A 17555-nucleotide genomic window follows, 5' to 3' on the forward strand; every position below is an offset into this window, starting at 1 on the left:
ATACTGGATGCCGGACAAGCAGAGGCAGTGGGGGGATCGAGAGATGCAGTGGTGAGGTAGAGCTGGACGTCGTGAGCATACATGTGGAATCCGACATGTTTTTGGATGATGTCACCGAGGGGCAGCACGTAGATGAGAAATAGGAGGGGGCCAAGGATAGATCCTTGCACAGATACAAGAAGAATCAAATTATTTCATTGGTAATGTCAAGCAATCAGATTGGTTAAATGGTGGAATTGAAGGCTATTGGAAGTTATCAATTAATTAGACTTACTTTCTCCCACTGTTACTTTCAGGTGAACCTGAGGCTGGAATGTGTTCTGAGTTGCAATTACAGGTGTGTTTATTTAATGTTTGTCACTGGAGCTGTTAAAATGCAACTTTAAAAAAAAGTTTCCTCAAAGAAAATTTCTGCATCATGCCCGACAGGTTTATTTTCTTCAAGATTAGTTACAGTCACTTTTTGAGATAAGGATGAAGTTTTTTTGGTATGAAAACATTAACTAGCTTTATTTGGAAACAATTTTACAACACCAAGTTATAGTCCAACAATTTTTATTTGAAATCTACAAGCTTTCGGAGGCTTCCTCCTTCGTCAGGTAAATGTTCAGGAGCTCCTGAACATTTACCTGACGAAGGAGGAAGCCTCCGAAAGCTTGTAGATTTCAAATAAAAATTGTTGGACTATAACTTGGTGTTGTAAAATTGTTTACAATTAGCTTTATTTGAGCATTCCTATCACTGCACTTGCAATGTTACCAGAATTTTGAAATGAAATAGTGGTTGAGGTTGGAATGGTGATGAATTTTACATAATTTGCTTTGTTTACACTTTTGTGATGGAGGCTTTTTGATTACCATGCAGCAGCAGGGGAGGCAGATGCACCATCCATATTAAAGAAGTCAACATCCACGAGGAAATGTGAGAAGTGACACTAGTCAAGAAGAGTAATAGTATAATAAGATAATAAGAGGATAATAATAACCCCAGATTGGAGGCAGCTAATCAAATCCACCTGCGAGCACAAAGTTCAGCAACCCACACCCCCTCCCCTTCCTGCAAACTATGTTTTTTCTGCTTTTTAGTTTTTTAAAAAAATAACTGCAATATGCAATAGTTTTTATTTCCAGTGCAAGAAAATAAATATTTTTGATAGAGTCCAAAGACCAATACAGGCCAGAAATTACTGTTAGTGGTAACCAAGAAAAATGCTTAAGTGAATTTCCTCTGTCTGACATCAAATCACTGTACATTTTCCTGGGAGAATTCAGAGAGGGAAAGGTTGGATAGGTATTGTGCAGTCTCTTGTAGCGTATCCAGGCACTCAGAGGCATCGACAGAGGTGCAGTAGTTTGCGAACTTTGTTTATCTCAATAGGATCTGAGATAAGGTTACCATTAGCTTACTTAATTGATGCAACAGTCCTGCTATGCATTTGCTGCCAAAGAGGCTTCAGGCATATTTATCGATATTCTAATCCACTGTAGTTTTAATGTAATCGTATAAAACATGTAAGTTAAGTTTTTGCCCTAGTACACTGGTTATATTCTATCTGCCACTCAACTGCCTAATGCTTGCGATCTTGATGTGCTTGTGTACTGAATCATCTGATTTTATGAACAAAATATCTAAGAAGCACAGCTGCTACCTGAAGTAATTTATATGTAAACCCATAAATCCAGTGTTCATTACATTTTGATTGACATGCCCAAAATTTATACAATGTTTTCTATTCTAAAGTAGCAAATTGGTGTTAAAATTTCCCCAACAATCCAATAATACAGAATAAGTACTCTAACTGCCATTACATTGCATTAGAGATATCACTATCAAGTTTAAGACAGAAATAGCAATATGAACAACAAACAATTTCAATCAGAACACTCATATGATAGAAGAATTTAAAATTATGAAAGGATGGGACAGGGTAGATAGAAGCAAACTGTTTCCACTAGTAGAGGGTTCAAGAACAAGGGGCCATAGATACAAAAAGAAAAGAAATTGCATTAAATAGCGTCTTTCACGACCTCAGGACGTTCCAAAGCACTTTACAACTAATAAAGTACTTTTGAAGTTTTGTGCTGTTGTAATGTAGGAAATGCGGCAAACAATTTGCACACTAACAGCAATGTGATAATGACCAGATAACCTGTTTTAGTGATGTTGATTGAGGGATACTGGCCAGGACAACAGGGGGAACTACCCTGCTCTTCTTCGAAATAGTGCCACGGGATCTTTTACATCCATCTGGGAGGGCAGGTGGGGCCTCGGTTTAGCCAGCCCAGCCATCTTCAGGAGCTTCATCAATGACCTTTCCTCCATCCTCCATCACAAAATCAGGAGTGGGGCTGTTCACTGATGATTCCCACATTATTAGAGGAGTTGTGAATGGAGCTGTACAGTGTTATCCTCTAATAATAAAGCAGCCCATGCAAGCCAAAAGCAGGACAGGGATAACATCCAGGCTTGGGTTAACAAGTAGCAGCAAATGTTCACACTGCATAAGGTACCATGTAATGATCATTTCAAGCAAGAGAAAGCCCACTCATCTCCCCTTGATCTTCAATGGCTCACCATCAGTGAGTCCCCAACCATTAACATCTTTGGGTCCGCCACTGGCGAGAATCTTAACTGTACCAGCTATATCAATACCATGGGTATAAGAGCAGGGCAGAGGCTTGGTACTTTGCAATGAGTGGCTCATTGCAAAAATTTATTTCAAAAATTCTAATTCTCTCCCCATTTAGTTTGGCTTTAGCAGGGATCACACCCGACTCCCACAGTAAAAAAGGAACACCTTCTCATCACAATTCAAAGAGAACCCTGATCCATCTACAAGGCTCAAGACAGAAGTGGGATGGGATACTCACCACTTGCCTGGATGGGTGCAGCCACAACAACACTCAAGAAGCCCAAAAACATACAGAACAAAGCAATTTTTTGATGAGTGCCCCTGCCATTGGACTCAATATTTTACCATTCCACCACCAATGCACCAAGACTGCAGTATAAAAAATCTACAGGATGCACTGCAGCAATGAGAAGGACAACAGCAACAATGTTGTGGGAACACCATCACCTCCAAGTTCCCCTCCAAGTTGCACATCATCATGACTTCGACATATATCATCATTCCTTCATTGTTGGTGGATCAATATCCTTGAACTACCTACCTAACACCATCACCACTAGAACTGCAACAATTCAAGGAGAAGGACCATAACCACCTTCCCAGGACAACTTGGAATGGGCAATAAAAACAACTTGTCAGCACCACCCACAACCCAGGGACAATTTTTTAAAAATGTGTAGGACTGAATGGCAGTTTAGTAGCAAGGTAGGACTTCTACCCACTGACATGATGCTGCTGGGAATAAACAAGATAATTGAGAAAACAAATATAAACAAAAAAGAAGGTTTCAGAAGTAGAGTGAGGCAAGTTGGAGCAAGGCTATAGAGGGATTTGTAGATCAGGTCAAGGATTTTCAATTTGATGTTTTGTGTGATTGGGAACCAATGGTGGTCAACAAGGATCATAGATGGGTGAGAACTTAGTGTGGACAGGTTGTAAGCAAAGTTTTGGATAAATTGCAATCTATGGAGTTTGGAACTCAAGAGCCTTCAGGTAATGAAAGCATGGTTTAGGGTTTTTGTTGGCAGCAAGAGTGAGGTAGGGACAGAGGTGGACAATATTACAGAGGTGGAATTAAGTGGCCTGGGTGGATAGGGTTTGAAACTCAAAGCTGGGTCAAACAGGACACTGATATTATGTTCCATGTGGTTCAGGCTGAGTGAGAAATTGGGGAGAATACTGAGTGTTTTGGTGGGAGCAGAAAATAGTGGCTTTGGTCCTCCCTGTGTTCAAACATAAAGAAGATCATGGATTTGAGAGAAGTACTGGAGAGGTAGAGCTGGGTGCCATCAGCATACATACTGAAATTGACCATACCTATGTATAATGTCACTGAGGAGCAACATGTAAATGAGGACAAGGAAGGAGCCAAGGTTGCAGCCTTCAGATACATCCAACCATGTTGGGATGGGGGAGAACAAAAGGAGAAGCCAATGCTGGAGACACACTGACTGTGTTGAGACAGGTAGGAGTGGAATTTATGAGATGGATCGCAGACGAGAGGAGATGGAGGAGGACGACATGATCGACTATGTCAAACACCGTGGAGAGGTGAAGGAGGCCAAACAGTGATAGTGCACCACAATCACAATTCATATCAATGATGACTTTAACCAAAATGGTATTAGTTGGTGAACAAAGTTAGAGCACATGGAATTGTGGGTAATATACTGGCATGGATTGAGAATTAGTTAACAGACAGAAAACAGAGAGTAGTAATAAACGTGTCTTTTTCAGGTTGGCAGACTCTGACTAGTGGGGTACCGTAGGGATCGTGCTTGGGCCCCAGCTATTCACAATCTATATCAATGATTTGGTTGAGGGGACCAAATGTAATATTTCCAAGTTTGCTGATGACACAAAACTGGGTGGGAATGTGAGTTGTGAAGAGGATGCAAAGAGGCTTCAAGGGGATATAGAAAGGCTAAGTGAGTGGGCAAGATCATGGCAGATGGAATATAATGTGGAAAAATGTGAAGTTATCCACTTTGGTAGGAAAATCAGAAATGCGGAGTATTTTTTAAATGGTAAGATATTGGGAAATGTTGATGTTCAAAGGGACCTGGGTGACCTTGTACATGAGTCACTGAAAGCTAACATGCAGGTGCAGCAAGCAATTAGGAAGGCAAATGGTATGTTGGGCTTTATTACAAGAGGATTTGAGTACAGGAGTAAAGATGTCTTTCTGCATTAATATAGGGCCTTGGTGAGACCGCATCTGGAGTATTGTGTACAATTTTGGTCTCCTTACCTAAGAAATGATACACTTGCCATAGAGGGAGTGCAACGAAGGTTCACCAGACTGATTCCTGGGATGGCGGGATTGTCGTATGAGGAGAGATTGAGTAGACCAGGCCTATATTCTCTAGGGTTTAGAAGAATGAGAGGTGATCTCATTGAAACATACAAAATTCTTACAGGGCTCGACAGGGTAGATGCAAGGAGGATGTTTCCCCTGGCTGGGGAATCTAGAACCAGGGCTCAGTCCTAAAAGGCCTACACCTAAAGAGTAGGCCATTTAGGACTGAGATGAGGAGAAATTTCTTCACTCAGAGGGTGGTGAATCTTTGGAATTCTCTACCCCAGAGGGCTGTGGAGGCTCAGTCATTGAATACATTCAAAACAGAGATCGATAGATTTCTAGATATTAAAGGCATCAAGGGATATGGGGATGGTGCTGGAAAATGTGGTTGAGGTAGGAGATCAGCCATGATCTTGTTGAATGGCAGAGCAGGCTCGAGGGGCCGGATGGCTTACTCCTGCTCCTATTTCTTATGTTCTTATGTTCTTATGTAGTGCTGTGGGAAGGGCACATCCCAAACTGAAGGAAGTGAATCATAAGCGAGGTGAGCACTGATTGAAGATGAAAGGGAGGTTAGCATTGGGGGAATACTTGGAGAAAATGGAGGGGTCAAGGTTGGGCTTTTTAAGGAGGGAGTGAAAAAGATGCTTTTGAAGTGGGGATGAATTGTGCCTAAGCAAAACCATTAACGATATCAGTAAGCACTGGGGCAAGGAAAGGTAATTGAACAATAGGAGCTGGATGAGGAGGGGATCGCAAGAGCAGAAGGTAGGTCTCATCGCAGAAATGAACTTAGGGCAGAGTTAAGTGATGGGGAGATACTACAAATTGATGGGGGTTGGGGCTAGGGTGAGGTGGGGTCCCTCTCTTATAGGACGCAACAAGTAATTCAGGGAAGGCTTGTTTAAATGCTAACTGATATTTTCAAAACAAATATAAGTATGAAAATTCAATTTAAACTGTAAAATCAGGGCAAATAATAGAAAAAAATTAAGACAGTCCCAATGATCATAGATGACATCTGGTGAACTGGTAGATGCTGCATACTGCGGTATAAGAATCACCCGGCATGAACTGTGCTGTTCAAAACCCCTTTTAAACAAAGACATTCGGAAACCTGCAAACACAGTAATGTAGTAAACTGTATTCTCACAAATCCTGATTATCCCTCAATGATGCTGATGGCATTGGAGAAGTATGAGTTTCAGGATCGAAGACATTGTACTGCGGATAGATATCTAGATTATTAAATAAATAAGATAGATGAATAATATTGAGCTTAAAGCGTTGTCAGGCTTTTAAAACACATGGGGCTTGATTTTGTAAGGACGGCGGGATGGCAGTGGGGCGGGGGGGGTGGGTCAATGGGTGTGCAGGTAACCCGACTACGAAAATCTTACCGTTTTCCACACGATCACAAGTTAATTGGTGGCCCTTTACATGACTTCCGGATTTGCCACCCAAAAGCTACGCAGTGGGTGGACTGTGTACCTGCATGACAGGCTGTCAGCTGGAGCGGCTTTATTTAAAGGGCCATTGTTCCAATGGCTTTTGCTGCAGCAAACACCAAGAACATACAATATGGAGCAGCACAGGGGCAGCAGCTACTGATCGGGGTGAGGAGGAGGAGGAGGGAAATGTTTTACCCCGAGGACGGAAGGAAGTGCCCAGCCTCTGCCACCAAGAAGGCCTGGCTTGAGGTGGCAGAGGAGGTCACCAGCAGCAGTAAAATCTCCCTGGGTCCAGTGCAGGAAGCACTTCAGTGATCTAACTAGGTCAGCAAAAGTGAGTACACTTACTGATTCTTCTGCATTCTGTGATCCACACCACCCCGCCACAACTCATTCTGCACTGCCAAGACTATTCCATCACATCACTCCTCACACCCACTTAAGGCCATCCTCAACTTATCTGCACTTCCTCACCTCCCCACTAGTCACCCCACCACTACCACTCACCCAAATCCTGATCCAATGTGATGTCTCTATCTGACACTCACCCTCTGATGCATCTCTTTCATGGTAAGCCTCACCAAAAGCAATGCATTCATTGGCTGGCCACTTCACCATCACTCATTCACACGTCTGTACTTTCTCCCCTTCTAGAAGAGAGCGCAAAATGCACATGAGAGGGTGAGGACAGGAGGGGGACCACGACAAATAGTGGCCCTCACAGCTGTGGAGCAGGAGGCCCTGCAGATCAGCCGCACACTCGAGTGCCTGTCCGTTAGGGATGCAGAGACTGGCACCCCACAAACATCTGGTAACACAACTTTAACATTCATCACACACAACATGAATTGATGTTAATAATGATTGGCATATTGAACGCCTTAGTATGCTCATTGCAAAATGACACATCTGTGATGGTGCTTAATATTGCCTTCTGTTCTCTTACAGGCCATTCAACAACTGCAGTCAAGGCAGATGGAAATTCTTCAGAGGAGCTCCAAGCCTCTGAGGGCGCACCGTCACATCTTAGTGAGCCATCCACCAGCGCAGATACTCACATCTCAGTGGGTCCTAGTAGTCAGTTAGTTAGGTTGGCACCTGGTGAGTCACCACACACAAGTGAGCATGAGCAGACACTGGTGGCAGGGGCAGATGTGGAGAGTCCGCGTCAGTGGGCGCACTCTTCTCCAGGTTCTGCTCAGCTGGGCGCAGACGCTGAACCCCGGGGCTATCCTTTAAAAGGAGAATGATTGAGGGACAGCAGCACATTTGCAAGGTACTGGAACAGGTGCCATGTGCACTCTCCACAATAGCGCAGAGGATGGATGGGTCCAACTCCTGCATGAGTGGAATGGTGGCACAGGTATGGGAGGGAATCTCAGACAGTGTCGCAGGGACATGAGCAACTGTCTGAGATAGTGTCGCACGTAACTGCTGAAATGTCTGAGATAGTGTCTGCAATGAAGAGATGGCTAGCCTCCATTGAGCTTCAAGCACGGCTCACAAATGAGTGATTCAGGCCCTGACAATGGCCAATCGGACTCAGGATGAACAACATTCTGCTGCCTTAAACAGGCTGACAGATGCTTTAGAAATGGCCTCACAAGGCATCACATATATCCTCCAAACCGTTGTCCAGCAGGGTGGTAGGAGTGATGTGGGCCTGGCCCAGATGGCAAAAGGGGACATGGAAGTGGGGACGCCATTCAAAGCGCTTCCACCTCTCACCCGTTGCCTCCCTCTCAACCAGTACCCGCAATGCTGCCTCCGCTCTAGATGGCCGAGTTAGCCCCTGCATGTGTGAAGGTGGAGCAGTCTTTGGAGCGGCGCTCATGGGCATGAACATGAGCAACCTGCCACTACCTCCGCTGCAGCCATAGGGGATGCACCACATAGAAGTAATAGGAAGAGAAAGGCTAAGGATTTGTGTTCATGAAGGTTATGCACAAGGGTGTCTGACAGACTGTCATGTTTTTCATTTATATTTGGTTTTTGAATGTTATCATTCTCACCACTACTGCCACGTCTTGCCCATTCTTGACTGGCTTTTGTGATAGCGCCATTTCATGAGCTTCACCATGAATGGCGACACTTGATGCCACCCATTGAGTAACTTTACAGTGGGTGTATGTGTAGTTGCGGGACTGTTTTGTGCAGGGAGGTGGGGGCAGGGGGCTGTTGCTGGCGCTGGTCTTTCCAGGTGGTGTGAGGACTGGACTCTTCACACTTTCTGATGTTAGGAGAACCATTCACATACGACTCCCTGGCCTCACGAGCAGCCAGGTGAGCCACTGCTCTGCCCATGGATCGTCCTCCCTCTCCTCTTCCTCCACCTCCTCCTCCTCAATATGGATGGCAGATGTGGATGTGGCCTCCTCAAGTGGCACCGCTCTCTGTTGTGCCATATTGTGCAGGACACAACACACTACCATAACGCGTCCCATTCTGTCTGGTGCATATTATGCGCTCCCCCGGAACGATCAAGGCACCTAAATCGCATCTTGGGCAGCCCTATAGCATGCTCAATTGTAGACCTGGTGGTGGTGTGGCTGTCGTTGTATTGACGCTGTTGCTTGGTGATGGGATTCCTCAGAGGTGTCATGAGCTACATGTGCAGGGGGTATCCCTTGTCCCCGAGGAGCCAGTCCTTAAGGGTGTTCGGTGCGTGGAAGAGGCCCGGAATGTTGGATTCCCTCAGAATAATGGCAGATGTGGATGTGGCCTCCTCAAGTTGCACCGATCTCTGTTATGCCATATTGTGCAGGACACAACACACTACTATAATGCGTCCCATTCATGAAGCAGTCCAAGCCCACGTGCAGCAAGACCTGGACAACATCCAGGCTTTGGCTGATAAGTGGCAAGTAACATTCGCACCAGACAAGTGCCAGGCAATGACCATCTCCAACAAGAGAGAGTCTAACCACCTCCACTTGACATTCAACTGCATTACCATCGCCGAATCCCCCACCATCAACATCCTGGGGGTCACCATTGACCAGAAACTTAATCTGCGGCGAGTGACTCACCTCCTGACTCCCCAAAGCCTTTCCACCATCTACAAGGCACAAGTCAGGAGTGTGATGGAATACTCTCCACTTGCTTGGATGAGTGCAGCTCCAACACCACTCAAGAAGCTCGACACCATCCAGGACAAAGCAGCCCGCTTGATTGGCAACCCATCCATCACCCGAAACATTCACTTCCTTCACCACCGGCGCACAGTGGCTGCAGTGTGTACCATCCACAGGATGCACTGCAGCAACTCGCCAAGGCTTCTTCGACAGCACCTCCCAAACCCGGACCTCTACCACTTAGAAGGGCAAGAGCAGCAGGCACATGGGAGCAACACCACTTGCACGTTCACCTCCAAGTCACACACCATCCTGACTTGGAAATATATCACTGTTCCTTCATCGTCGTTGGGTCAAAATCCTGGAACTCCCTTCCAAACAGCACTGTGGAAGAACCTTCACCACACGGACTGCAGCGGTTCACCACTATCTACTCAAGGGCAATTAGGGATGGGCAATAAATGCCAGCTTCGCCAGTGACGCCCACATCACATGAACGAATAAAAAAAAAATGAAGGAATCATGGCAGCTGGCAGGGAATCTGGAGCACACATGAAGGAATCTTTTGCGGTGGTCACAACGAGCTGAGTGTTGATGGATTGATATCACTTTATGTTGATGAACAGATCTGGCTCGTGTGGATGAGCTCGTATTGCTATATGGGTGCAATCGATTGCACCCTGTATCCGTGGGAAGCCAGCCACAGAGTGGAATCCCACTGCCTTCTCCATCTGGCTGAGGTGATCCATGGGGAAGCTGACCTACTGCAAGGCTCTGCGAAACAAGCCGTCTATGACCTGCCTTATGCACTTGTGCGCAGATGACTGAGAGACGCCGGCGATGTCACTGGTGGCACCCTGGAATGATCCGGAGGCAAAGAAGTTGAGGGCAGTGGTGACTAACAGCGACCGGTAATGAGATGCCACCAGGCCCAGCTGGGTGCAAGTCGGCACGAAGGAGGCTGCAGATGTCTTCGACCACCTGGCGACTCACTCTCAGCCTCCGTATGCACTGCTCCTCAGAGAGGTCCAAGAAGCTGAGCCTCGGTCTGTGGACCCTCTGGCGAGGGTAGCCCCGCCTTGCGTCTGTTGTTGCCCTCTGTGCTCTTGTGCAGGTCCCTGTGGCACCGCATTGCGTTGTGGAGCTCCAAGTGGCGGAAGTGCATGCCGTGCCTGGCAATGATGGTGATGTTGCTCGTCCTCGGATGTTGTGGTGAATGTAGCCATGGTGCCCTCCCCATCCTGATGGAGTCAGTTTGAGGGGGTACCAAAAATTGGTAAATATGCGTAAACAGAAGAATTCTGAGTGTAAACCAAGAATTTTCAGTCTAAACACAAAGATCTCCCAGCCAAAAGTTTGTCTGAGATACCTGAGTGCCCTGCTGCAATAACTTACCTTTCAGCCCATCTGTCAAACAGGCATTTAAATGTCCAACTGGCTGCTGCCTGAAACACGTCTCCTTGAACATGGAGTGTTTCCCACAGCATGGGAAACACGCTGAGGTTGAATTAAAATCGCACCCTGCCTCAATCTCCACAAAATTAATGACTTAAATAACTATGTAAATAAGTGGTTTAACTATCACAGGTGCGTCTGTGGCAACCCCAGAAGTACAGGTTGGAGCCGGCTTCCGAAACGTTCCAGATTTTCGCCATTTTCACAGCTCCCCACCCCCAACGCACCCGGAATTTGATTTGAAAATTGAGTTCATAGGCTTTTGGAAACACAAGCTTTTCAACACAGCAGGGCGTAACGTAAGAAAAGGCAACAAGGGCATACATCAGAGGCTTCGGATTGGGAAAGCAATGATCGGTGTGAAAAAAGCACAGGCTTCTCATTTCTATCTGGTAATCTGTTCAAACGACTAGGATTTGTAAAACATCAAATAGTATTGCATCCAGCATATGGTCAAATGGTATAAGGAATGGATTTGAAGCCACTGAAGCAATCAAAATTGGAGACGTCAGACGTCAGGACCATGAAGAATGTCTGTGCATAGAAATGAAAGGGGCTATCTCTACATGAAAGGCCATAAACAGAGATAGTGAAGGGGCCTTTACGTTCCATGGTTTGAGCGCATGGTCTTTTCTACATCAAAGGGTCTCCAGTCACATGATCAAAGCCTAAACTGTCAATCATTCAGGTATGTTAATGATTGAGGCATAGCAAAAGGGAGCGATTGGACAAAAAGAATGAGACTCCCCAATCCTACATCCTACTGGTAAAAACAATATAAAAGGAAGACTTTGAGAGACAAACAGCCTCTTCACCATACGGCAGTCACAAGGAATGCACACTGCAGTCGAACATCATGGAAGAAGAAGAGGTCCTCATGGACTGAAGAGCTGAAACACTCTCAGGCCTCAATGAACAAAATCCTCAGTGTAAAGGTCGTACATGTATTAACGATTTGCCTGATGTGTGTATGAATTGTTAAATCATTATAATACGTTGCAAATTATTAAGTATAACGGGATTTTATAGAGAAAAGTCATATGTATGGTTTGATTTTGCTTCATGAATGCTCGTAGGAATTATAACATCATTAAATAATTACTTCTGATTCACGAAACTACTGAGTGAGGGTGACTTTCTTTGCTTGACTATTCGTCCAGCTCCAAGAATCACAGGAGATAAGGCATACCCTACAGAACCAGAGCTCAAAACATGGAAAAGTAACAAGAGGAACCATGCCCAATTTTTTTTGGTTTATCCTTTAGCAAAGATAGAAAAAATGTATATATTTTGGTGTGATTGTCAACCATTTATGGAAAGTATTCAATTGATGTGAAGCTATTATTCAAGAGCCAAATCAGGTCCCAGGATCCATTAGAAGGGAATTTGATTACAAGTCAGTGCCTATCTTTTAACACTATATAACATACTGGTAAGGCCATACTTAGAATACCGTGTGCAATTTTGCATTAGAGACTTCAAAGGGCAACAAAGATAATTTCAGGGTTTAGAAACCCGTATCCATGCTTTCGTTTCCTTAAAGCTCTATTCACTGGCCTCCCTAAGCTCCTCCCTAAACAACAACAACAACTCATATTTAACATAGCACCTTTAATGTAGTAAAATGTTCCAAGGCGTTTCGCAGGACTGTTATCAGAATTTGGCACCGAGCCACATAAAGAGATACTAGGACAGGTGACCTAAAGCTCGGTTAAAGAGGTAGGTTTTAAGCAACTTAGAGGAGTGAGAGGCAGAGAAGTTTAGGGAGAGAATTCCAGAGCTTAGTGTCTAGGCAGCTGAAGACACAGCCTTCAGTGGTGAAGTGAACAAAATTGGGGCTGCGCAAGGGGCAAGAATTGGAGGAGTGCAGAGATCTCAGCGGGTTGCAGGGCTGCAGGGGGCAACAGAGATAGGGAGGGGTAAGGCCATGGAGGGATTGGAACACAAGGATAAGAATTTTAAAATTGAGGCGTTGCCGGATTGGGAGCCAATGTAAGTCAGCAAGCACAGGGGTGATGGTGAACGGGACTTGGTGTGAGTTAGGATACGTGTAGCAGAGTTTTGGATGAGTTCAAGTTTACAGAGGGTGGTAGATGGGAGGCCAGCCAGCAGTGCATTGGAATAGTCGAGTCTGAAGGTAACAAAGGCAGCAGATAGGCTGAGGCGGGGCGGAGAAGGGCGATCTTACAGAGGTGGAAGTAGGCGGTCTTGGTGATGGTATGGATATGGGTTCGGAAGCTCAGCTCAGATTCAAATAGGATGCCGAGGTTGCGAATAGTCTGGTTCAGCCTCAGACAGTGACCAGGGTGGGGGATGGAGTTGGTGACTAGGAAATGGAGTTTGTGGCGAGGACCGAAGACAATGGCTTCGGTCTTCCCAATATTTAATTGGAGTCCAAAACTCTGCCACCGACACTAAGCCCCACTCAATGCTTTCACCACTATACTCAATGACCTCCACTGTTCCCTGTCTCCCAATGCACTAAATTTGTAAACCTTTTCCTCAATTATGACCTAATTCCGCCTTACTTGTCCAACCCTATGGTCCTCTGATTCTGTGTTCCTTCCAGTATTTCTCACCTGACAGCAGAGCTTCCAGCTGTCTAGCTCTTACCCTCTAGAATGCTTTTCCTGAACCTATTCACCTTGCTACTACCCTCCCCACCTTTAAACGGTTCTTCAAAACCATGCAATGGTCACATCTCCTAATTCTACTATTACCACTCAGTCCAATCTCTCCTTAAGAAAAGTAAGAGAGAGAAACCAGGAAATTATAAACCTGTTACTCTAGCATCTGTTGTGGGGAAGTTATTGGAATCTATAATTTAAGGACAGAGCACTTAGAGAAATTTGAGCTACATTCCCCATGTGAGCCACATTGGGAATGTTGCGCATTTCCCTAGAATGGTATAATCGGAGACCTGGGAGCAGACGACCTATCCACCCTTCCAACTGCAGCAACAGAGCGCCTTGAGGATACTTTCAGAAGGAAGAATACAGAGAAAGCAAAAAGGGGAATTTCTCAGAAATCAACTCTAAATGATTTATTATCCTACAGTAACCATGCCACACACTTTTTCTGGTGTAAATGTTCAAATGCAAAGACATAGAGCACAACAATAACTGGTAATATCATGATGTGGAGATGCCGGTGATGGACTGGGGTGGACAAATGTAAGGAATCTTACAACACCAGGTTATAGTCCAACAAATTTATTTTAAAATCACAAGCTTTCGGAGATTATCTCCTTCGTCAGATGAATGAATGAAAAGGTTCTCAAATCGCATATCTTATACGATGTTGGGACAGCATCACACCATAGCCAAGTTCCGCACCCATGAGGACGGCCTCAACCGGGATCTTGGGTTCATGTCACGCTACACGTAACCCCACCAGCAAAAAGGGGAAAAAATTTATATGTTTTTTAAAATTCTCTCTCTCTCTCTCTCTGCCTTTTTGAGTTTCTTTCTGCCTGCCTGTGTAAAAGACACAATGTATATCGAGTGTACTGGGACGTGCTGTTCTCCGTGACTGGCCTGTTTGAATAACAACGACACCTTTTGATTGGTGTGATGCTGTTCCAACATCGTATAAGATATGCGATTTGAGAACCTTTTCATTCATTCATCTGACGAAGGAGATAATCTCCGAAAGCTTGTGATTTTAAAATAAATTTGTTGGACTATAACCTGGTCTGGTAATATCATAGTCACCTATGGTACAATAACAGATGCAAAACAAAATGAAAGCTCACAATAAAATTAAAACAGTCTGATCTCAGCAGGGTTAAAGATAGAGGTAACACAACTGGTATCGGCATCTCTGGGTTAAAGAGGGGGTAAATCAGCCTGAGTTCCCACTCCTTGTTCACTGTTACAGCAAAGTGCACGTGTGTGGTCAAGTAAGAAGTGGAATGAACTCTGCTGTGATGCATGCAATGACAAAATAGCCTGACAACCATCATCATCAAGTAAGTAATCATTATGAATAATGGGCACTGGGGAGATGTACAGGAGGTTAAACAGTACCATGGAATTGTACCCCAGCAAAGAGTCAATGCTGTCAGGACAAGAGAGGGGAGGAGAGGAGAAATTTGGCAGAAAAAATTAAAACAATAATAATTTGAAGAATGTACTTTATGGTGATGGTTTAAACTGCATGAGGCTTGAATTTGCTCATATTTTGACAATACTTTAACTTCTCAACAGGTAAATCAACCTTGTAACCATCTTAAAATATCCATAAATAGCCACATAAACCATTGGACTATTTTCCAGTAATCAATCTTTGATTTGCAGTGATAGCCATTGCACATCAATGACACATCACACACTGACCGTCAGCATCCACATAATGACCTGTTGTTACTGAGAAACAGACTAAAACTCTATAAAATCACAACATAAGAATCATTATACATATATATTTTATATATGGCTGTAATTTCATTCATCACAATTATAAACAGCTTGAAGTTCAGTGTCATGCCTCTGACACTGAGTGAACTTGCCTTATAATGCACTGCCAAACACCCAGTATCCTCTATGTAACTATTAGCAGCTAGATACCCAGGATATTAAGCAGCAATTATGATTGAGGGTTTCAGATCACATCATAAACAGGAGTTAAAGACTTGCATTTGTATAGCACCAGCAACATAATAAAAATGTCCAAAGATACTTCACATAGGTGAGAAGAGATGCCAAGCATTAGGAGATGATTTAGGGTGGTGGCTGGAAATATGGCTGAAGAAGTAGGTTTTGAGGAAGTTTTTGAAGGTGGGAAGAAAGACAGCATAGCAGAAGACTTGAGAGTGAGACTTAGGGCCAAAACAGATCATCAATTTATAACTATTACATGAACCCTGAGATTTGTGATTTCTCTGGCTTAAATCTCAAGTAAATCTTTTAAAACTGGCCATACGTCTATTTGAATTCTACTATTTATGAATTTGACAGAACAGATACAAAAATGATTTACTGCATTATCACAATATCGCAATATCGCAATATTAAAACTTATATTATGTACATGGAAAATATCTGCTACAAGGAAACAATCCACCTTTTTGTCTCAAATGTTTTAGCCAGTTTGTCAACAATTTAATACATCATTAATGAGCACCCCCTTAGAAAATAACAAATGCTTGCTAAAATCTCAATTTATGTGAATGGAAGGGTTCTTTTCTCTTTATTTGTATAGGGCATAGTAACACAACATGTCTTTCTGCAATCAGGCATAGTTATGGAATTCTCTTCCCAGTTCAACTCTGTTAAAGGACTTTTCCAGGATAAGATCCTGCACTGACCACAGATGGTATGTGGCATTAAGACCCAATAAAGGAGAAGCAAGAAAAAGATTTTCTTAAAAACCACTCCAAGTTTCTGGAGAAATAATGCATCTGATCATATAAATGCAAGCTTTCAACCTTGAATGTAGGCAATGCCTTCTACCAGTATTATCAGATACAGCAACTTTGGAGGGACAAAATATGAACAGGTCTTCCATACACTGATGACATTGGAAGCCATTTTGATTTTACTTACAAATTTGTGCTGTCTTTTTTATTCCATTCTCCTTTCCGTGCATGCACTGAACACCATCTATTGTTAGGAGGCACAGGGTATCGACTTCAGAACAGTCTCATAGTAGTTCCCTGTCACTGGAACCCAAGTGTCCATGATTTATGTTGTAGGTTGAGAGGGAGCAGGTAACCTCTCTCACATATTCTGTACCTGTCCAATCATATTGGATGATACACAAGGAGACAAAATCCATAACTAGGATGACATTTAATTATAATCCCATCCATCGACTTTTGGGACTCCCACTTGGAGGCTCCCCTAAATCAGAGCATGGAGTGTTTTATTAATCTTCTCTTCTATGCTGCACATCAAAGTATCCTGGTCATTTGGTGTTGAGAAGTAATGTTAATGCAGTCGACTTGCAACAAGAAAAATAGTCAGATAGAATAATGTACATTCTTCAGTTGAAGCAGGTCAAATTTCTTTAGGTATTGTCTCCCTTTCTGAAGTACTTCTTGCAAAGACCAACATGACATGACCAAAGGCAATGTCTGAGCATGCTTTGCTGCCATCTTACTTTTCATGGGTGAAAGTAAGTTGATCTCAAGTGTCTCATCACTTCTCCCATGTGTGTGCAGTTAGTACCTTAGATAATTTTCCCCTTTCTGTATCTGGGCGTTTTCAATAATAATCATAACTATTGTGATCTCAGTGACTCCTTTGATGACCTTTTATGAATGATCTTGAATGGAGTTGTTTTCTTCACTGAGTTTTCAATGTATTGTCACTTTTGTGACTAAATGACGAAACATGATCCTGTATTTCTGTGCCAAGCCTCTTAAAAGTACAAAAGATGGGTAGCCCCAATGGGGCCAGCTACCCACTGTGACTTTTCCAGCAAAGTACTTGAGCATAAGACAATTAATCCTTTTGCAAAAGTGCAAATCTTAACCCATTTTACAAGGAAAATGGGCAAACCTTTTATACAATATGGCTTTGTTAACATTAATTTCTTATTAGTAATAACCTGTTGAATTTTCTCATAGGATTTCTATTTTCATTTAGTGGTCTGTGTGGTAATAGGTATGTACATTTGCTGTCTTTTCCTCCTATTAT

General features: G+C 43.7%; 1 protein-coding gene across 4 annotated transcripts in view; it reads right to left on the minus strand.

Annotated features, from left to right (window-relative positions):
- The window catches only part of dlg2 (discs, large homolog 2 (Drosophila)), an 861897-nt gene that overhangs the window by 650060 nt on the left and 194282 nt on the right, over positions 1-17555 (minus strand). The gene's annotated exons all lie outside the window — the stretch shown is intronic.

This window comes from Heptranchias perlo, chromosome 6 (genome assembly GCF_035084215.1).
Source record: "Heptranchias perlo isolate sHepPer1 chromosome 6, sHepPer1.hap1, whole genome shotgun sequence".
Classification (NCBI taxonomy): Eukaryota; Metazoa; Chordata; class Chondrichthyes; order Hexanchiformes; family Hexanchidae; genus Heptranchias; species Heptranchias perlo.